The sequence below is a fragment of the Platalea leucorodia genome, assembly GCF_965183815.1.
Source record: "Platalea leucorodia genome assembly, chromosome: 3".
Taxonomy (NCBI): Eukaryota; Metazoa; Chordata; class Aves; order Pelecaniformes; family Threskiornithidae; genus Platalea; species Platalea leucorodia.
Window position 1 is genome coordinate 61,404,407 of NC_138825.1, and position 23,052 is coordinate 61,427,458.

At 42.0% G+C, this 23,052-nt stretch overlaps 1 protein-coding gene across 12 annotated transcripts in view; it reads left to right on the plus strand.

The window, feature by feature from the left end:
• The window catches only part of HIVEP2 (HIVEP zinc finger 2), a 142,988-nt gene that overhangs the window by 7,286 nt on the left and 112,650 nt on the right, over positions 1–23,052 (plus strand). For 2 of the 12 annotated variants that reach the window (XM_082307890.1, XM_082307889.1), the window contains exon 2: positions 4,605–4,762. The exons of 8 other annotated variants lie outside the window; for them this stretch is intronic. The gene's annotated coding sequence lies outside the window, so the exon portion shown is untranslated. Of the gene's footprint in view, positions 1–1,749; positions 1,836–4,604; positions 4,763–23,052 lie in introns of all 12 variants that reach the window. 2 more of the 12 variants (XM_082307879.1, XM_082307882.1) reach the window with 2 other exon arrangements.

A 23,052-nucleotide genomic window follows, 5' to 3' on the forward strand; every position in this document is an offset into this window, starting at 1 on the left:
CTAAGTTGCTGGCATCTATTAACAGTCTTCATAGCTCAGTGTATGTCATTTCGGTTGTAGTCTGTTCACAAAAGTCCTAAAGGTACCTGGAGTTTCACGTTCCTTGTCTTTCAAAGATCGCTAAAATAGTTCAGTTAGCTGGAAAACATATCTTTATTTGCTCTAACTGTTGTGAATTTATGTGGGGTTTGAAAGTGATTTTATTTCTTTCTGTACAAGCATTAGCAATGAAAAAGAGATGCTCTAGAGAGTAATGTGGGCCCCTGATTAACTGACATCTGTGCATGCTCATAGGGTTTAGCGGAGCCCTCCGTGACACCTGTGAACACCGATTTATCTTTAGAGTTGAATTTCTAAAACTATTTTGTTAACGTTGTAGAAGAGAGAATCGAGTACAATTCATGGTCTTCTGTGACAATAGAGATAAACTAATTTTGACTTTTTACCATTTAAAATCAGTTATGTTAATGAACACCATTTCTGAAGCTACTTATGAAAGGTTTTTTCCCTGCATTTATCTGAGATAAAATAGTTCTTTAGTGAAAAAGGTATTTATCTTTGGCTGGACATTCATAGACTCCTACAACCAAATTCCTATCCCGTTTAAGTCAATAAAAAGTTTCTACACTTCGGTAAAGGTAGGATCTAACTATGAACTTTGAGACCATAAAGTTGAACATCTTGATGCTGTGTGATATGATGGTCTGTTTTGATCACCGGGAGATGTTGTGATACTAGGCTCTTAAAGTAAAGAGATTTTGCTTTAAAATCTCTGCAAAGCTACGTGAACATAATTTCTTCCAACAGTCTTAGTAAAATTGTGTCAAACAGAACTTGCAGCCTGTTCCATTATTTTGTGCTTGGTCCTACAATACTAGTAAAATTCCTGTAAAAGTTAGTAGATATTTTCACAGTGCTGCTTGGCTAGAATCTTTGTTTTCTTAAGGCTTAAATAATGGATAAGCTACATGTATTTAATTTTGTGAGGTACAGTTGAATTTCGATACGGGCTTAGCAAGACGTTACTAATACATCTGAAGAAATTTGTGTTAAGTGTAAGGGTAGGAGACATTTATATAACACGCTTGAGTGATGTTAGCATGAGTGATGTTAGTGAAATACAAACTCACATGAAGGTGTTTGTTTTAGAGCTAAAGTGATGCCAAATACAGCGTGCTGCCTCTGCAGTAGGCTGGTATGGTGGCAAAATGTTGGGGTGGAGAGGGCAATAAAGTTGGTGTGGTAAGTTATCTGTCAGGTTTGATACGTCATATCTTTTAGTTTTTAAATCTCTGATTTACTTAATTACTAATTAAAAAAATACACAAATTGTACTCATCTTTGAACCTAATTTATTGTAGTGGGTAATGTTAATTATTGGTGAAAAACTTCAGAATCAGCCATGCATTAGTAAAACTACTGCATAATTTGGAGTAATTAGTAGGGCAGTTTTGAGTCAGCTATGTTTTTGTAAAGGAGTGAGGTTGTAAGTTGGAACTGATATACAGTAGTACGAAGGTTCCCATAGCACCTTTCTTTGGTCTGGTTTGTTATTGACAGGACTTCGGTCTGTGAAATGTCAAGAGACGAAAGGATGACGTATAGTACCTTCGTTTTCTCTCCATTGTTTTTAGCTCACCTCACTAATAGTTGAAAACTGTTACCGTATAGCTGTTCAGCAATTCCGTTAAATTAGTGATCTCTTTGTGGACAAAAATTCATCACTCTGTATGTTGCTCTTGTAAGCAGGCTCGGCAGAGAGGTGAGAAAGTAATGGACAAGGAAATGGAAGCGTATCAGATCCTCTACAACTTCTCTTCTGGAGCAAGGACAAGGTGCGTTTATATAGCACCTTGGATATGCTTGTTTTGCTTCTGGGTTGTACAGATTTCAGCATCCAGAGTTGATAAACCTGAACTTTCCATGATGGCAGGTTGGCCACATTTGCTTGTAAAAGATAAGCGTACAAGGAGAAGAACCTCTGCTTTAGTTTTGGTCTGTCCTCTATGTGATGCTTTATAGTGGCGTGTCTGGTGTCTTTGCTTGTTCTTCTGTAGTAATGGCAAAGTAGCTTTCAGTAGGTATACCCTGACTTTCCGTCCCTTGCTCCCCAGATCACCCTCTGCATGGCAGGAGAGAGAAAGACAATGGGACGATGGAGTTCATTTACGCACACCTCTCCAAAGCTTCAGTGCAGCATATTTTCCACAAATGGCATGACTATGAGAGAAACCTTCTAATTTTCTTTCTCTCTCACAGCCTTAGTAATTAAAGAAGAAAATGAGGATGCTAAATACACATTTTTGGATATATGCTGGTTGAGAATGAAGCCTGGAGGGGAAGAAAAATAAGATGGGGAGGGGAGGTTTGAATGTGACAGTGGATTGTAACTGCCTACAAGAAGTTATTTTTTCAGACCAAGTCTCCCTCTAACATTAAGTCCTCAACCTAAAGAATTTTAGTACTACAGCCTTTAAAATCCCTGTCCAGTCGCAAGTTGTACAAGCATGTCTTGATGAGTAGCTAAGATCTGATAGTAGGCACCATCTTGGGTACAGGGGTAGCATCCTCTAACTTCCATTGTTTGACATCTCCACAGATAATTTACATGCAGAATACAATGCCTTCTTATCTTGCTCAATGCTTGCAGGTATTTCTCTTTACATTCACTTATGCACTGTTTTGATTTTAATTTAGTTGCAGCATCATTTGATCTTGGTCAATAGTTCAACAACTTAACTAGCAAGCTGGGGAATAAATGAAACCAATTTTGACTAACTCTTTCTCAGTCAAGTGGGTTGTCTGGCAAGCCAAGAGTGTAATAAATAGATTTTGTGGCTATTTACAGACACACAGTAGAAAACAGGGAGCAACGCTTCCCAGTTTCATTACATAATTTAGACAGTGTCACATCCAGATGATGGGATTACACCTGTGTTTTTGTCTCAGCCAAAAACGCATTTTTTTTGCTCCTGCTTTGATGTTTTCCCATAAAAATGAACAGATTACACCGGAAAATTGAAGGGTTTTGCTATATTGCGTGAAGAAATATTTAAGCATGCGTGTATAAGTATATACATATACACTTATGTACATTTAGGTGATCATAGCTTTTGCCTCCAGTCATGTTCTGTCTTCTTCAGAGTACAATATACCTGGAATAACTTCGTGAGAGCTCATGGTTGCAGGTCTGGCTTGTTTGTCACTGAGAGGAAGATTTGTCCTAGATTCAATGTAGGTTCAACTTCTGCTATTATTTAAATATCAAAGAAAATATTTTAAATAAATAAACTTACTTGCATTATTTATGTGTGAGTATTAGCATTTATTTCACAAGTGTGTATATAGATGCATATACACAGCCACATTTTGTTAAACAGGTAAAAAATCATGTTAGTTCTCTATGATGAACTGCTGCTGTTTCACTTGGGGTAGGGTGTGGGGTGTGGTGGTGCAAGGGGTGTCAAAATCTGCCCAGGTGATCTTTCTAAAGTGTTATTCACTGTTCCTGGTACATTGCTGATACGATGATGCCAGCAGAGTCAGTAACTAAGTGTGGCCCATTTTATTGCCTGTGACCGATTCAGCCAAGGTCATGTCTTATTGGACCCTGAAGATGTTTGCCTTCTAAGTTGAAGCACTTTGAATTCCTTTTATATCCTCTTGTTTCTGAAGGATGTGATTGTATCACTCTTAGTCTAGTCAGCAGGTTAAAGGATCATTTCTGAGGCCCTATCCTTGGCGGTGCATGACAACTTGTGCGTGGTGCTCATGAACCCTCGCTCCTCTGGTAGGACACCCACTTCAGCGCCGTGGCTGAACTAGTGGTGCCAGGTCTCATGGCTGTAGAAATGTGACCAGAAAGTCAATCCGTGAACAGACGACCTGTGTAAATAGATTATGTAAATGAAAGATATCATAAAAAACACTTGCATCACGCTAACACTTGTTATCTTGTTGGTTGACCTTCACTTTCTCTGGTGTCAAGCGCAAAACCATCTTGCCCTCATTTCACAGTTTTCTAATCGGTGTCCCACAGCTGAGAAGATGACACCAAACCGTGCTTGGCACAGCTTGTGTTACCGTGTGAACTGCCTTGTCTCTTGTGAATAGAATGAAAACTCTGTCATTTTGCATCAAATCCTGACTTCAATAAAAGTGCAGAATGGCAAGTTGTTATTGATTTTTCATGAGGCCAGGATTTTGCCATCAGCTGTAGATAGGACTTGTACTGCTGAAATAGTGCTCCTCGTGACTGTCTCAGCCTATAAATGGAAACCTCCAGCATGCGAGGTTTGCTCTTCCTTGGATATAGCAACACTGGGTGAGAATATTGGAAAAACTGTCTACATGGAAACAGCCTCTGGATACTTCAGGCAGAGAAGACATAAAACAAAAGACACTCTCAGCAGAAATGATTGTTGCATTGCCAGATGGTATAAGGTAATTTGGAAAGAAAGAGTAAAGATATATTATCTACCCCAAGGTGCTTTCATTGTGATTTGAATATAAAATGCGTGAAGTCTTAGGTACAAGTGTTGGAACTGACAGTGGCTTAGAGCTGTGGTTTTAGGTGGGTTTGTTTTTGTTTTTGTTTTTTTCAGTTATAACTCATGTGAGAAAGGAACTTGCTGGGTTCCTGAGGGCGTCGTAGTTCCAGCAGAGTTTGTGAGCTTGGAGCCTGGACTGGACCTTGCCTGTCCTGTACACTTGTTTCCCCAATGAAATCCCATTACCTGGCTTTGGAACTGCTTGTTAAGATGTGAGCAACTTGCATTTCATTTCAGTTTGTGCATTTTGGTTTTGTTTTTTTTTTTAATGAGGTCTGATACCTTCTCGTTTCAAGTGGCATCATTTCAGAGATTTTTTTTTTTTCCTGCTTCTGGTAAGGTTTATCATAAAAAAGACACACAAAAACAATATTTACAGTAGGTTTGCAAGGTTCTAGTACGATGTTTCATTCTAGTGTAACCTACCTGTCCTATGTATCTAGTCCTCCATCTGAAGCCCAGTAGCACTGAACTGAAGTGGCTTATCACTGATAACTGGGTTTCTCTTTGCACTTTCCCATTTTTAGATGTAATTTTGAAAGAATCTTGCACCTGATGAATTGATTACAGGGGAGATGAGCTATTTTCTTTTTTTAAATACTACAAACAAAATAAAAAGGGAAGAAGAAAAAGCCCAGATCAACTAAAGCTTATGACGTGATTTTAGAATGCATAACCTTGGGCAAAAAGGGCCAGTTATTGGAGTAGTTCTTGAGTAACCTAATTGTTTGATAAGGATCCTTGCCTGTTTAAGTTGTTGTTGGTTGTTGGAAACATTCCATTTCTAAATTTGTGCCTTACTGCATACCCTGAGGTATGTGTACAACCCACTGCAATTGCACAGTTTATTATTTTATTAATGAGAGCTATGATAATGTGTTGGCTCATGAATTCCCTCCAGTCCAGGTACGGTCTCCTAATTGCCATTCCATTGTTTGTTCCGGGGATGGTGATGGAGAGCAAAAGCAAAGCCTTTACGAGCATGGTTTAAAGAACTCGGACCTTGCCCTAAAGCCTGTAGTTGGTGTGATATTGCAACCAAAGGCTGGAAAAGCAGGATACCTTTTTAACACACACCTAATGAATAATAATAGAAGCAGCAGAAATAAATTTTTACTACATAATCCCGAGTACCTGAGACTTTGCCAGCTGGAAGGAGAGGGACGCACACCTTAATTGGCCTTCCTAACCATAACAGAGCACCCCTTAGTAATTCTTTGATCTGGGTCTCTCCTGCCTGCCTCTTTGCCCGAGTGGCTGGAAGACTCGCACTTCATTTGCTGTAAGGCACACAACAGTGAGCAAGCATCTGGCATGCAGCAGCAGCTCCTATTTTTAATGAGCCTCTGGGGTAGCAGGCGTACTAGGGTGCCCATTCCCATGTTCCGGAATCTATTTCTGTGTGCAGATACTAGAGTCGTAGTACAAGAGCAGGGAGCGGCATCAGTGGAGGTGTGGTCTGTGGGGGAGTTGGGGAAATCCAGTTTACTGTCTCCGTAACTCTGGAGACAAAACTTTCCCGTAAAAAGCCATGGCAAAACACCACAACCTCAGACAACTAGCATTTGCTCCTCAGTGCTTCCCGGCTTTACCGGTACACCGTAAACCTCTGTTCCTGGGCTTGCAAGATCCGGGGAGCAGTCTGAGGACGTCGTGGCAGCCCGGGTCCCCGCAGCCTGTGGGACGGGGGCACGGCGAGTTCCCACCGAGCGCGTCACAGGCTGCCTCCTTGCCGTGGTGGCTGGTACGGTTTTCCACAGCTTCTAAAACTGCTCATTACAGCGCTTGGCTCTTCTACAAGGGCCTTTCATAGCTGTAGCCCCTGTGGCTTGCTGCAGCATGGTTTTCTGGTGGAACAGATGGTATATTACGTAGAAAGTTACTGTATTTTTGTATCACTGATTTTTATTTATTTATTTTGCTGTTTGTGTCCCCCAGCCCCCCCTTTATTTTTTAAAGTGGGCATAGAGCATAAGTGCAGAATTTGGAATTGATATTGGATTTGCCTTTGCTATATTAATCTTTATATTTCTGTACGTGTGCAGTATTTTACACTGAGTAGCATGTGCTTTCTGAAGTGTTAGTGAACACATTTTCGTCATTTGAATTGAAATTAATTCAAAATACTTTAAGGGAAAAAAAGCCTATGAAAGAAGATCTTTGAAAGCAAAAGTAAATGTCGTCTTAAACAAGCTTTGTACTCACTGGAGTACAGTTTCATTTTTAAGTCAGTAGATGTGTTTTCTGTATCTAATCTTTGTTTTTTTTAATTGATATCATCTGGTCAATTTGAGTGAAAATGCTATTCCCATAAGAAAAATATTTATTCTAAATATTATTGTTGCCTAGGATCTTGTTGAATTCATGAGATACAGAAGCAGTCAAGTTGATTTAATATTTTTAACATTTTTATAGTGTTTTCTCATTGTTTCCATGAAAGCAATTTCAGTAAATATTTTAGCAATTGCTTTTGGTTTCTTGAAATTAGGTTACCTATTGTTGAAAACTGCAGGTTCTTAAACATGGGTTTCAAAGCTGCTTTGTCTTGTTTAGACATTTGAAATAAAACGTAAATACTTGAGCAAGCCCCAAAACAAGGGCTTGCTTTTTCCCCCCAAGTAGTTTCCAGGACTTCGTGTGTTTTGTCCAAAGAATCTCTGTAAGTTGTTACTTATAAAAGATAGTTACGATCACAGGGTTTTGGTTCCACTTAGCCAAATCACTTTAATATATTAACACTTATTTTTTGTGTGTATATGTATATTATTATATATTCACACATACATATGTATTAGATATGTATACTCACACATACACAGGTGTATGTGTGTACATAGCTATACACAGACAACACACACACATACGCTCTCACACTGTGTGTCTATGGACAACTGCACACACCTGAAATGTATGGGATCATCCCATTTGAAATGTAAGGTTTATGTTTTCATCCCAAACCCGATCCTTACCCGATAATCGCAGTAGTGTTTTTCTCTTTGCAATGTAGTGTTTTATCCAGTAGGTTCTGAACGGGAGGCTGTGCATCCTTGTGTCTGGAGACCCCCCGAGGGATGTGGGGGGAGAGACCAGCGCTGGTGGCGGAGTCCTCCTGGGGCAGGAGAGCATGGCCCGGGGCAGCTGAGTGCGGTGGATGAGAAGACAGGTGATGAGGGATACTTCAGGAATTTCTGATTGCCGCCACTTTACTGGTGGTTGGATTGTGTCCTTCAGCGGTGGGCAGTCTCTCAGGCTGCATCCGGCATACTTCTGTATTTAGGCTGGGTACCAGGTTCACAGTGAAAAACAAGCCCCCCACTTCTGTTTTCTGCCACGTGTATTTTGAAGATAATTACCTGCTATCAGGTGTTTGGCAGCTTGGACCTTGTCATCTTTACTTGCCTTGTTTTCCTCATAAAAGTGGCACAGGATATTTTAATTATCTGTTTATAGGATTGCTTGAGAGAATTCCCTCAGTGATGAGACAGTTCAACGAAAAAATCTCAAGATAATGGCTTTTCCACTTGCACTGCTCAAATGTTCCTTCAAATGGAAGTGAAAGAATTATAAAAACCTTGTACGTCATTTAAATGCCCACGTTATAAAATATAGTGGCTTTGTTCTAAGTATGATACAGATGGGTTGTAGAGGGTAAAGGTATAACTGAGTTTGTGGGAATCTGTAAAGGTGTTAAATATTTTGTAGGTAGCTAGCTTTGTTTAAGAGTTGTTTTCCATATGTATTTGTACTTACCGCAACCAACTTCTATTTTGGATTGGAAAAGCACGTGTTTTCATCAGCATACCAAGGGCAATGGCAGTGAGGCCAGTTCACAGTTTGCATCTGTCCCTTTGGCTTTAAGTTTCGAACTTTAAATGAAAAAAAGCACCACCACAGATAGAGCTTTTTTTTGAAATATTAGGGTCATATTTGGCTATGAAGTATACAGCAGAGAACATATGGCACTTTCTCACCTCAAACCATGGTAGAGATGGTTTAATACTATTCTTCAACTAATGGAAAAAGTAAGTTGTAATTACCTGAAGATTAACTCTCAGGACACGGATGAGTGTGTGAAAACACTCCTGTTCCTTATTATATTCTCTGCTCTTTAACAGACACTATTGCAACAGGCAGCCATAGACGTATGAAAAACGCCTGTCGCAATGCTGCGTGCTGGTGCTGAATGGCTACGGAGCCTGGCTGCGTGCTGCCCCTGCGCCATGTGGCAATTGTCTCAGTACGGTCAAAAGTACAAATTGTGGGTGCATTTCCTTCATTCTCGGATATGGGGCTAAAAATAGTTGACCAAGCTTATTCTGAGTGAGTGTGGTACTTTATGGTCAGATTTCAGAAAATCAAATGGCTCTCTTATGTGTTGTTTAGGATGCTGTGCACAGTGGAAGCGTTCTTACAGTACTTAGAAGGTTTCATCTGCTTTTTCCTTCTCTCCAGAGAATGTCACTACTTAGACCCATTGCTGTGTATGATATGGGCCAGATTCTGATCCAGCAGTCACATTTTTAAGGGCCAGATTCTGATCACTTTACTCTGATTGAACTAATCCAAACTGTCTTTGCTAAGTTAATGCTTCTTTGATTCGATGCAGAGTTAAAATCAGATTTTCTTCCTCAGATTGTGTATTGTGTACTGCAAATCATTGCCAACACCAACGACTCATTTGTCTGCTTTTTTTTTGTATTGAAAAGAGTCCTGATGGTTAGTGCCAGACTGACCACCTTCAGGATTAAGTCTTCAAGCTAATGTCAGAACAAGAAGTAGTAGAGGTTTCTTCATGCTAACTGGGCAGTGAATCTTCAAGATAAGCTGTCTTTGGAAAATTTACCTCTAAAGGAAAGGGCAGAAAACAACCAAACCAGCTCATGTCCTTGTAGAAGAATATGTTTTTAAAAGTATATCCAAAATGTTTAGTTTATAAATAATTAAAAATATTATCTTTGACCACCTTTTAGTAAAATGAGCGGTTTTGGTAAGCCAGTGGCATTGCATATGTCCCACAAAAGATACGATTTTTTTTATGACTCCAAGATGCAGACTGGTGATTCCCTAGTTTCAGCTCTAACACTCCAAATTATTAAGGCTGAAAGGCTGCTTTCAGTTCCCGGTGTGACCACAGGGTGGTTATTGCAGAAACACGGCAAAAATACTCCTCTTCAGCTAGTGATGGTGGTATGAGATGAGAATGTGGAACAGCATTTTCCAAACTCCTTGTAACATTTTTATGTTGAGGTTTGTTGAACTAAGTGCCTCTATTTGAAAATCAGCTTCTATCAAGTGGTGTACTGCTACCTAATCTGTCTCATTCAGTGTACAGAGGAGAAGTCTAGTGTCCCAGACAACAGAGGTTGCTGCTGGGACATGGTTATTGTGGAATGACTGTATTAATAACTGTATTTTTGACATGTTGTTCACAGACTAACGAAAACGGGTCTAGAATGTGTCTCATGAGTGAGAGTGTACCATAAGCCTGTGCACCCCCCCGCCCCGGGGAGGATCAGCTGTAACCAAGCCATTTCCTACCGGTGGTTGTTCAGTCTCCACTTTGAAACTTCCAGCAGGGGAGACTATGAAACCTCCCGGATGGTCTCATTTGCATTCTTTAGTGGTGCTCTCCATTAAAAAAGTCTTTCTAATGTTTAACTTAAGAAGGTAGTGATGGTGAGTAGGACTGCAATCCGGGTTCTCCCTACGCTTGCCCAGTAAGTATACTAATGATTTACTTGGGGTCAGATGGACAGCCTGTGAGACAGTTGCCAAATGCTGAACTCCCACATGCCACTACCCAACTTCTGTGCCTTCACCCTTTTCCTTAAGCTGGGCCCTTATCTGCTTTGGAAAGGCAGGGGCAAAATTGAAAAGAAGCATCTGTATTCTCTTTGCTGGGTTGTCAGCCATATCTGACAAGGGAATCCTGTAGTTTCACACTCTAGTTGTGCCCCAAATGCATTCACAAAACACGTTTTACTCCGTGGGATCCAAAAATATGTAATTGATTTCCAGATGCTTGCAGAAGTACGGGCTGTAGTGAGAGCTTAGTGCATTTCTATATTGTAGTGATATTCTTACACAAGCTGTACAAGAAAAATAAGAGCAGCACGGCTCCTAAGCAAATATTGTTTCTAGTCACATACGATACTTTGCAGCTGAGCCTGGTAACACGCTGCTTAGCTGTTTTGCTATGCGAGTGCAGAGAACGCTGTTAGCAATAAAGCCACTGCTGGTTTCTCCTCCAAAACCTCCCTCCTTGCAGTGCATTGGAAATGACTGAACTTTGGCCCTCAATCTGCTGACACCCTGAGGGAGTGTAAATGTAATGACGTCTTTGCTTGTTTCAGCTGCACAACAGGAAACGCTCATGGCCTCCCCTTCTTCCTGCTCTGAGAAAGTGCTGCTGCCTTTTTTTTTTTTTTTTTTTTTTTGTTTTTCCTTCCCTCTCTTCCCCTGCAGTCGAGCGGGCTGAGACCTAGTTTCAGGTCTGGGCTCGGCAGCCAGCCGGTGCTCGCACAGGGCCCCCATTGCTGCTGCCTTCTCGCCGGGGCAGCCAATAGCCTCCCTATTGCTCTGCTGTGGTGCTGATGCCAGAAATACAAGCGTTTTAATTTTTTTTTTTTTTTTTTCCCCCCCTGGAGAAGTGACTGAGAAGAGAATACAGTTATGTGGCAATGCCTTGCTCCACAGAGCATGTCACTGGATACAGCTCAGCTGCAAAGACCAGGATGGTCAGGTGATGATTTGCCTTGGGGAGACTACATCACTTGCGTAATATAGAGGACACACCGTCAGGTGGGCATTCAGGGATCCTGGAATCCGGTCCCGATAGTGCTGAATAATGCTGAATATACAGGGCCTGAACAGATTTCTTTGCCTTGCTGGAATACGGAGGCTTGCTTCTTGCAGAGCATTGACAGGAAACCTGTTTAACCCTCTCCGGCTGCTGCTTTTATACTTCGTAACCAAAACAGGGATATGAGTAAGAATGGTTATTGAGAAACACAAGCATTTTGCAGCTAACTCAGGGAGAAGGATTTCATCTTATCAAAGTCAGCCAAAACATTAAAGCAATACAGCATTCTTGCGAGTGAAAGTAATTGGTTCAATATTCAACTGTTCTTCTCTAATGATAAGGGGGGGCGGGTCACTCTTTTACAAATATAACACATATGCACTAGGGAGTTTGCATATTGTGGTGTGAGAAGAGGCACTGAGTAGTCTAGAGTACAGTATCCTGAATTGGAAAGATTTAATTAACTTTGAATGTAAACCGTGCTGGTGCAGTTGCTTATTCATTTGTTTAATATTGCATAGGCGTATTATTTGAGGAGCAGCTTTTGTCTGGGTTCTGTAATAAGCAAGTTTTGGATTTACCTCATTAATCTATCACACTACCTAGCTAAATAACTGTTGTTTTTAACAAGCTAGAGTTATGTAACATGAATCATGCCTGGCGAGATGCTTGCAAGCAGAGAAAAGCAAGATAGGCGAAGAAATAAGGGCACTCAACCTTTTGCGGAGTAGGCTATGCCTGGGTTTTGAAATGAAATACTGCATGTTGGTACTCTCAGCCGTACAGACAAGGTCCAGCTATTCATTATGAGAATGTGTCTTGAAACAAAGTCTTGGGTTGGAAATGTTTAACAGACAGAAGAGTGAATTTGCTCAGGCATGTGCAATCCTTGGAGGGTTTTTATATACGTGCATGCCAAATTCCACCCCCCCTGCCGCCCCCCCCCCCCCCCCCCCCCGCCGTTGTTTTTCCTCTGGAAAAGCACTGTAGAATAATAAATGGGGGGAAAGTCTCTTAAATGGGAGTGATTTCACATGTAAAAGAAAATAACTTGATGAGCTGTGACTGCCCCTATAAAGTGTTATGTAAATCTCTTTTCTTCTTTTAAATATGCCCCTATAGGGCCATTAGGCAAGTATATACTACAATAGTCCCCTGTCTCAAGGGATTTTACAACCAGTTTATGGAAAAGGGGAAGCAAGTAGTTACATGAATGCATTAGAATAAAAGCAATTGATTTTGAGTTGAATCTTCCTTTAATAATATTTCCGTGACAATTTTCTCTGCTATTATTCAGTTTTGATCTTCCAAGTCATGCTGAGTTGTTAAGCCTGGGATGACCTTTTGCTTTGGTGGCGTGGATGCAAATATTAAATAATAATATGAGGAAATAAAGGCATGAGAATAACAGGTCTTTAGTAAAGGAGGGGGAATAATGACTTTTTAGGAAAGGAATGGTTTAGTGCTCCTGAATTCCCCTTCAAACTGTCCTGCTCCATCTCATTTTGACCAAATAATTCTGTATTTTTCCTTCCTTTCATCTATAGATGAAATAGCTGTAAAGGGTGGCGTGGGGTTATTAACTACTGTATTTTGAGATTTTATTGTTATTAACAACAAATATTCAAAAATGAGTGCTGATATTTATGGTCTTCTCTTCTATACTACCATACGCGCATATGTACACAGTGGCTGATAATGCGTTAGTACAGACAACAGCTGAGATGTTGTAATGAGAAACAGTTACATCTGTAAGTCGCTTCTGTCGCTAGCACCATTGCTGATAATCTCAGCACGGGGAAGAGGAGATGAACAAGCACAGAAGGAAACATGTATTTTCTCACACAGGAGGCCATTCAGGTCATGGCCAAGGGATGTCGAAAAGGCACTCTAAGGAAGTGGACCGTCTTGCTCTCATTATGTCCTTATTTTCCAAACAAATGCAGGATTTCTCTTGGACTGTCAGTGCAACATCCTTCAGAAGGAACTTGCTTTTTATGAAAACTTAAATTTCAGTCTTCAGGAGAATTTTCCTTTATCGTAGTTAGTTTTGTGTAGTCGTGTGTTACTGTTACAGCAGCAGAAGCTTAAGAGCTGGGGATCTAAGTAGTGGCATATAAGGACACCAAGATCTTGTAGGTGGAGAAAGACCTTTTCCTGAATCTGCATGATTATAACCAAATATAGAGTTCATCAAATGCTTTCTGTTTGTATTGACTCCAATTCTCTTTACTTTTCACTCTGTAGTGGTTGTTGGCTGGCTAATAGTAATGTCCTTTCTGCAACTCCATGGTTTTCTTAATGCAGATGAATATTATGTAGGGGCATCATATAAAACTGTTGAAATTTTTGTGCACGCTATCAATAGTAACATGGGCGCAATTTTCCAGTGTGGCTAATTAGGAGGGTTTGAGTGTCCTTTACTTGAATTTCCCTTACTCTTTTGGATGAGAAGTCCTCGCGGTTTTGTTAAGAGCCGCGACTTGTAAGGCCAGGAGGGTAGGAGGGAGCACCGTGGGGCCCACGGGAGTTTTCACCCCACATTTCAGTAGAGTCTATGGGATGGGCATAGCTGCAAAGGGGGTTGTTGTGGCTGCCTGCTGCGTTACGTTGTCTGGTGGGAGCCTGTGCCTGCAGGCCTTCGCTGGGGAGTGAACAGGGGTGGGCTGGGGGCTCCCGGGGCGTGAGCCGGGGTGTGAGCCGTGGCTGTGCCGCACTGGCGGGGGTGTGAGCCGTGGCTGTGCCGCACTGGCAGGAGCCGCGGCAGGTGGGTGCTGCTGGGCTCGGCACCCAGGAGGAGCGAGGGTTGTTCACCGTCTGCCGTCAGAAGCATGGGCCGGCCTTGATTTCTGGTGGAATTTCTGTTGAAATCAGTGTGACCTGAGTGAGCAGAGTAGGGAGAGTACGTGGCTGCCAGGTGAAAGTAAGTAATTGCTGTGAGTGACACTGATGCACGGGCAGAGAGGGGGTGTATCTGTGTGTGTGTGCAGGCGGTGGCTTGCTCAGGAGTAACCTTTCGCATCCTGAGGTCCTTGAATAGATCTTCAGAGGTTAATAGTGCTGGTCATAACGCTCTGCAGAGAGGGATTTCTTGCCCTGCAAGTTGCTGTACACAGTTGTTCGCTTTTCCGTGCTTTTGTTAAAAGCCCGTGTATCTTGTCGGTTCACGCTCTGAAGTGTCTTCAGGTTATCAAGTTGTTCCCATATTGCAGCAAAACTTGAAATAATTACCAACTCAGTTTCACCATTTTTGCCAGTTAAAAAAAGGTGAAATTTAATTTACACTAATTATTTAACTACATGAGATGCTCAGCATGAAAATGACTAGGTGCAAATTAAGATTAAATAAGTAAAGGAGAAAAATATGTTGTGCATTACATTTTTCATATTTAATATTCTATTTGTATTTCATTACCAGTCCATCTGCGAGAAGACTTTTCTTAGCAGATTGAAGCATTTTTTCAAGAAAAAACCCAAATGTACAGTTAGACTGGTAAAAACAAAGTTTTAGTCTGAATAGATTAAGGCGGAAGAGTTTTAATAAAATCTTCTCATTATTGCAGGCTTACTTTCTCTTAACTCTGGTTACACTACATGCCTTGGTATGGTCTCTGGAGCCGTGCAATAGCCACACTTTCTCCAGTTTGCCTTGCTGAAACACAAACATTTTGTAGCCTCCCCAAAGCTATTGTGCGTGTGAAATCAGCCCACAGGTAATACCGAACTTTGTATAACACATAACCTGAGCGGGTACGTGGTCTTAGCTCCTTGTCAGAGGACTGGATTTCAGAGCGTTTGCCTGGTTCCTGTAGTTGCGCTTGTTGCAGTCCTGCTACCCCACAGCCTGTCCCCTGTGAACGTGCCGCTGCTTTGGGAGGGACAGATCACGAGTCACAATGGCTCTGCTCTTTGTGGGGACGAGAAGCAAAAGCTTTTGTGCAGTCGTAGACAAGACTAGCCGCGGGGGTGGGTTGAGGGCTCCATCAGTCTTACCAAGGTGAGTTCAACACCGTAGTGGTGTTGCCGTGGTACACGCTTCTTTGGAAGCACCAATACAACGCACTTTTGTATTGTAGAGAACTTGTTTCACCATCCAAACACATGTGCTGTCTTTCTTTACCTCAGCTGACCCTGGCTTTGAACCTTCCTAAACTTTGGGGATGTTTGTAGCGAGACTTTCCTTTATGAATGGAATTTGTAAGTGCGGCATGAAAGATTTGGTTTATTTGCATGGAACATGCTTGCTCAAGCAGTTGCTTTCCACAGTGCAGCACTTGTAGATTAAAATCCTTTCTGTTGTGGTTGTGCCAGTTCAATTCCTTCTGCAGCAAGTCAGTTTTGCTGGCGTACTGCAGTAAGGTGCCTGCTTGCCTTAGTGAGAAAGGAAATTTTTCATTTCCGCTGATGTGTCATTCTTGTAGATGCAAAATGGTAATGACAACTTTTTATAACCATTTTTTGAAGATACGCTGCAAACTAGAGTAACACTCCCTGCTTCAACGTATATTTTATTTCACCTGTAAAACTGCTTTTAATTCATGCATTTGCACTTGGAATTTGAACACTTTGCATCAAAACTAGAAATGATAGTGTCATGTGCATGGAATATACCTTTTAGTTTATGGTGGCATGTTTTGCTGTCTGTGATGTGTGATCACACAAGCTCAACAGTACACAGCTGACTTGATGAATTTACTGTAATTCTCTACCTAAGGAAATACGGTCTAGTGACTAGCAGGCTAGGCGGGGACTTAATACCCATAGGTTCAATTCCTGGTTCTGCTACACAGTTCATGAGTTTGGGGTAAGATTCACGGCACCTTACACTGATTTTCATGTGAATTATATTCATAAATGTGAGTTACGCACAAAAATACCATTGTCGTGCAGCATTCTCTTCATGTCAGTTCCACTTCCTTCTTTTACGGAGATGTCCTGTAGACAGATGCTGTATTCTGCTGTCGATCCACAGAGAGCCAATAGGGGTTTTGTGCCAAAACTGACTGTGGGATTTGAACCTTAATTTTTTTTTGTTTGTGTGTCTGTTTTTAAGTGACCGTTCTCAGAGCGATCAATAGTTGCACTATTTGCTATGAGCACCTCTGCTCACAGTATTTATGCTATTAAACTTCATACAAGTCATCGCAGAAGTCAGGCTACACGCTGCTTTGGAGTCCAGTTCTGTCTCCTTTACTTAAGAGTGAAAATAGCCTGACAAAGGTACAGTCAGCAGCCAAGGCATTAGAGAAGGACAGCATGCATAGACCTGGATCTAGATGTTAAATGCTGTGTTTAGAAGAAGAAAGAGTAAATTTTCCTCCCAAACAAACTGGTAAAATTCAAGGTGGAAATTTGTAATGTAAGACATTGTGTTGCAGTGAGTGTTAGAGTGAGTAGCAGCTTTGCAGAGTGGAGGGAAGAGATGCTTCTGCTGTTGAGTGGGTGCACATGGGCAACGCAAAACATGCCGGTTTTACTCTGGCTTTGTGCAACTCTGTGAAATTTGCATTTTCAATTACCTGAGCAATTCAAAGAGTAACTGCGTGAGCAAAGTCTTGCTTAAGATAGCTATTGGGAACACTGAAAAATGTTTTGGGGTCTACAGGGCACACCAGTGCTTCCTAAATCAGCCGAGTGCCCACGGGCATGCTCTCAGCCTCGCCTGTGCTAAACCTTTGGGAGGCATGAATCAGCTCAGTGCTGTGGACAGCCTGAAAGCCCCCCCGATTTATGCCAGGTGGCGATCTGTCCTTCTGCATCTGAAGAGAGCATAGTTGTTCTGGTTTTCCTCCTGATTTGGGATGTTGTGACTGAGCTTTGTAAATGTCCGCAGCGGCGGTGGGAGTGTTCAGGAGACCTGCGGATGGGGCCGGTTTTACGCAGTACACATAACCTTTACCACGTCCACTCCTTAGCCATATGCACTTCTCACTAATGGACATTTCTGAGAAAATGTTAATCATCATTGCTACATGTGCTGAGCTCATAGTCTTTCACAACTGTGCTCCAGTGGCTGAGAGCGGGCAATGCCAGGGGGCCGTGGTGCCCAGCTGCTCCTGGCTGCCCGGGTCGCGGTCGTCAGGCTTGGACCTCACCAGCGAGAGAAGGCAGACCACTGGTGGCCTTGTCTTCTCTCTGCCACAGTTTTTTTTCCCCTGTTTGCTAGTTTAAGACTTAAACAGGAAGAATTTAAGTGATTAAAGTAATTAAACTTACGCTCTTGATACTGCTTGTCTTATTTTCCTCTGTGCTGTCGGTGATGCTTCTGGTGTACTTGGGAGGATGTTCTGCCTGTTCGCAGTCCTTTCTGCTTGTCATGCAGCTAGGCCCATCTTTGCCAGTTTGGTGAGTGCATTGCTTAGCAAATGAAGAAAATGCTGTGGCAGGTGGAAAACATACCCCACAGACCCACTGAAAAGAGAAGCCCATAAATACCTGCCAGATGTATCTGGTGCTTACTTAGCAAAACCCCTAAGTGCAACTTTAATTTCGGGCAGATTCCAAAGTTGTAGTGAAATCACTGGGTCCTACATGTGCTCCTGAAGTTAAGTATATGCTTATATACTTTGTGAATAGAAATGGCTTATTGAGCTGGAGCCAGCCTGGGGAATTTTGGGACTCCTGCTGTTCTGCTTACAGTATTTTGCAGAGAGTTTAAGGCTGTAGAATGACACCAACTGGATCCACAGAACAATCTGCTCCTGTTCCTGTGAACTCCGAATTATTTTCCTTCTCACATGCAAAATTGTACCAAGAGCTGCATTTAAAAACCCATCTGTTGTCCATATTATATCAATAGGAAGAAAAATTTTAGACTTCTAAAATATTCTGGTTACGTGTTCCATCCTGCTGTCATCTGTCTTTCAACTACAAGCCATTTCTTGTAGTTGCACTTACTTCTAGCCGCTCAGATCTTTTCCCTCCCACCAACAGATGAAACTCCGAGTTGCCTGAACTGCAGAAGTGGAAGCAGGATGCTTACAAACTGCTAGTGGAAAGAAATGACTGCTTTCAAAACAAGATGCTTTTTATAGTATAAAATAAGTAAATTGACATAATAGTTTTTTCTTATCAAGTGTGGGAATAAGTAATAAATAACTTTAAAAGTAGTTTCTTCATATTTTTCATTACACAGTATATTTGAAGTATCATCAATGTCTATATGTTTTAATATAATTTGCAACACGAATATGTGATGTGTGACAAAATATAGCAATTTTTCATTGTTTTTTAATTTCCACAGCAAAATAAGGTTATAATTCCAGTGCTGCTGGTTATAATTCACCTGCTGCTGATCCCGCTTTTCTGTGTTGCAGTGGCAGTAGCACTAACGTATTTCTTGGCAGATACACTGCTTTTCCACAGGGCAGCAGTGAAGTTCATCTGCCTTGTTTATTTTAGTTTTGTTGTTACATTTTGGTAAAACAGCCAATTGTGACAGAACTAGAGAGACAATATCGTATTGCTTCAGGTTTGCAAGGTTTTCTTTGCAACTGTAATGAGTGCTCAGGGGTTTGTGCATGTGTGCCTGCGTATTTACACCTCTTACAGCTTCGTGGCTTTTCTCCCACCATTTTACAAGCAGTAGCTTCTCATTGAGGGCTTCAGGATTTTTCAAATACTGCACTGCGTCCTCCCTGGAAAACTCTGTGGGAGACACTCAGGTGATGGGAGCTTTGTAGCCTTTTCCCAGTGAGAAATAGCTCACAAACTCAAACTGTCCATCTCGTGATGGTTGGATAGCTAGGCCGTAGACCTCTGTTCATGAGAAATTCAGTGCTGACACCTGTCTCTATTCCTTGTTGAGCCCCTGTAAGGATTTGTGCTCAATATTAGAGCAGTGTCTGTGTTGGGAGGTGAGCACTCTTGTTCAGTTGTTCCCCAGTATGAAGAACACAAAAGCCTTCACCACGTGTGGTTAATTATCTGCTAAACAGCTCATCTTACCAGGACTTCTGTTTCCAATACCTAAAACCTAGACTCTTATCCCAGTCTCTCCTCAGCAATTTAGTATTTCCAAGGACTCAGTTGGACGGTACCTCTCTTGAAACCATCCCCATGGAAACAGAAGGTCCCTGATGGGGGAGCATTTGGCAGGAGCCATTCCTTAGCAGGTTAGCACGTGGCCCAAGAGGATCCCATCGATGTCTGTTCACAGATTCCCAGTCTTACAGAGGTCACTTTCTGGCATTAGGTAATGGAGGTGAATCACTCAGAGGAAAGTCCTGATACGGAAGGTTTCTCCCCATATAGAAAGATTTTGAGGACAAGACTTGGACTAGGGATAATCCTACACAGAGCGACGGACAGATTTCAGACTTCAGTGAGGGAATAACTAGCTCCTGAATTTAAATGCTTGGGTCAAAGGGCAGCAGTGGTTTCCTCTGTTTATCAGGACGTTAAAGAAGAGTAGTTCAGTTTTAGACAAGCAGTTGGTAAGACCCCTGTTGCAATGCTGCTGGAATGTGGGAGGAAGGCCTCGGGATAAAGCATTGGTGGAAACCAGATGAAAAGGACTTAAGGCAGACCACTAAAAGGAAGATACAATTAATATAGCTGTGGAGTCCTGGTATGGTAGTATGTTGTCCAGTATTTACCTCATAGTTTCAAAGAAGCCTAGAGATGTCGTGGACCTTTCTGTTACTAGATTTCAATCTTGAACGGTTGTGGGTAGAGAACTGTAAAGCAGCGGGCATTTTCACAACTCTTTCTGGGTGATATATATTTCTATGAAATAAACTGTATGTACTGTTTATTGATTTGTCCCCTGAATGTAAAGGCTCTGAAGTTTCTAAGTATGCACAGGTTACTGTTTTTAAATGTATAATGAGTACTGAGTATAGGATGTATAGGAAGCAAACCAATGTCTGCAGCAGTAGGTTTTTGTGGCAATAATAGGAGACTCAGAAGAGACTATTTGGGAGTGCCTGGCGTGGAAGGACATGGAAGCAGGCAGGGGGCTGTGGGGAGGGCTGGGCACCCAGTCTGAAGCAGCTGCACGCCGGACAGCAAAGCTCAACTCTAGAAACAGCTCTAGCGGGGATATCACCCCATCGGTGCTTTTATACGTCTTGACTTACAGCAGTGGCATTCAAATTCAGGTCAAAGATGGAAAAGTGGTGGGACAGAAGGTCAGCGAGGCGTCGCTGTGAGGCAATGGTACATGTGTGTATTTGCAAACCTTCCCACTCCCCCGGTTTTCTGCTCCTTCAGTACTGTGCCCATCAGACGCAATAGAAAACGCCTCCAGTTTTTTGGTGTGCAGCAGAAATCATGAACCCCAGCTTCCTGTAAGTGCCTGCCTTTTGGATGCAGTCCCTGGCTGCGTTTGGGCTGCTAAAAGGAGGCAAAGGACTGGCCCTTGAACTGATGGCCAGGTCACACCCACGCTGCTAAGGCAGCCCTCCAGGCAGCAGACTTGGCTTGTGAGGAGGCGGCTGGAGTGGTCCAAAACCACGCAGAAGGCAAGCTATCGAGCAGTGTGCTGCAGTGCTCAAACTTGCTTCCTTTCCCGCTTTTATTTAGCCATATGGGTGCACCTGTAGTTATGAACTTCAGCTTTCAGCAGTTTTGCATCTCCATACATCTATTTTATCCACGGATTCGGCGCTGTCCTATGAATCAACATGAAAGGTTTTTCCCTTAATGCGGACACTGATCATCTCTCTCTTGTCTCTTTGAACACAAGCTGGAATCAGAAGGAGCTTCTGGCAATTGAGTAATTCTGAGATTGCTACCTCTTTGTTAAATGTCTTCAGAGAAACTATTAGGGGAAGACAGACAGACAAAGGCATGACATTACACACCATGTGTGATTGCAGGTTTTTTTTGCGTAGGAAACAAGGCTACAAAAGAAATCTTGGGAGGAAGGCAGGATTTATTCCTTTGAGAATACTTTCTGGATAGAAAGCTGGATGAAAATGGCAAAATGTTGGAATTGTGTGATATAAGTGATTTTTTTATTTTTATTATAGTGACTATTATTTTCCCTGTGGTAATGTCTAAAGACTTCTATGAAGATGTAGGCTTCATTGTCTTTACGTCTTCAGACACACTGAATTTACAATGTAAGTATCTGATAGATGAAGATAAAGAGAGGAAAGAAATGTTATCACAAGGATCAAAGACAGAGGCAGATTGTGAGGTGCCCTCCATGGTCAGATATGAAATCTGTGGCAGCGAAGAGCTCGGTCTGTTTCTCAAGTCCTATGAGCTGGTAGCACTCCCAGCACCATACATCACTTAGCAGCACAGGAGTCAACCTTGTGATACTGTGTGAGCCTTTAGCTCCGTGTTAAAGCTTCAGCAAGCCTTTTTCCCGTGACCTTTTGACATATTTAAAGTTTGTTACATGTATCTTTGTGTTGCGATTCAGACCTAAATTTGCTTTATTCTGAAGTTTAAAGGTCCCATCTGACATAAAGCACATTGATTTTTGGGGAAGATTTATGGAATAATGTCAGATGCCACTATTTAAAAAAATGTTACTGCCTTGCAAAAGTGAATTTCTTGTTTCTTTGTCTAGTAATGTATTCAGAGCACTTGAAAGGAAGTTTTGGAATAAGGAGATTTCTACCCGGGGGGGGGGGCGGGTAGTATCCTGTGCTTTCGTTAGGTCATGTCAGGCCATTGTTTTGCTTTTCTTATCGTAAAGATCTTGTATCTTTATTCGTGCTCAGCCATGGACTTGAGTTTCCTGGAAGAGAGTAAAATAATTAAGAATTGATACTACAAAATCATATGTTCTCTGTAGCTATGCTTGTTTAGTCGAAGGCAGTTCTTATCTGTAGTTATGTATAGTAAAAGGTGATCTAGATACATAAGTAGTATCTTGTATCTGTGGTTCTCAGTATAGCTGTAAAGAAATACGATTGTTCTCTGTTACTATGAGAAAACATAGACTGAGAGATTCAAGGTCACCCATCAAATGGCTAGTAAAACTGGGGTCTCTTGTTCCCTGCTGGTTTTCACCCCTAACTGCCAGCTGATGTTCTCAGTGGCTTTCTCTCTGCTAGTGGATTATGCAGTGGCAGGGTATGGGAAAGAGCATGTTAAATTTATCGGTCTAGATGCAGCTGCGGGGGAGGACGGTTAGGTAGGCAGGGTGGTTTATCAGAAGAAGAAGTCATTAAAGTACGGTGATTAATGTGGTGCCAGAGAAGGGCACGCGGTGTGTTGCGCTTGCTCTTAAAATCTGCAAACTGCTACACAAGGTCAGGCAGCCTAAATACGGTCCTGATGAGAGGAGTCAGGGGAGGAAAAAGGGCACTGCCACCCTAAATTGAGAGCATGTATTGCTGTGCAGTTGTGTCATGTGATGGAGGAACACCTCCCTAATGACTTGCTAATGGGATGGCCAAAGCCTCTCTGTCTTGCCTGGTAAATCTGGTTTGGTTCTGGTGTGACACAGCTGAGATTAATATAAGTGATCTGAGCAATAGCTTCCCTGGTCATGGCCTGGGATGCATGTGCCTGCTTTGCAAATAAGCAGAATTTCTAGCACTGACAGTGAGGTGCCTTTCCCCAGAACTAAATTTATTGTTAAATAGAATGAGGCGTGAGAAGGTGAGGCTTGTTAAGTCACATATGCACGGGACTCTTGCTTTGAAATGTGTTACTCTATTTCCTCCAAGTCTTCCTTAGGGAAACACTTAATTTGGATTTCCTATGCATTTTACCATCGATTCTTCCATTGTCACT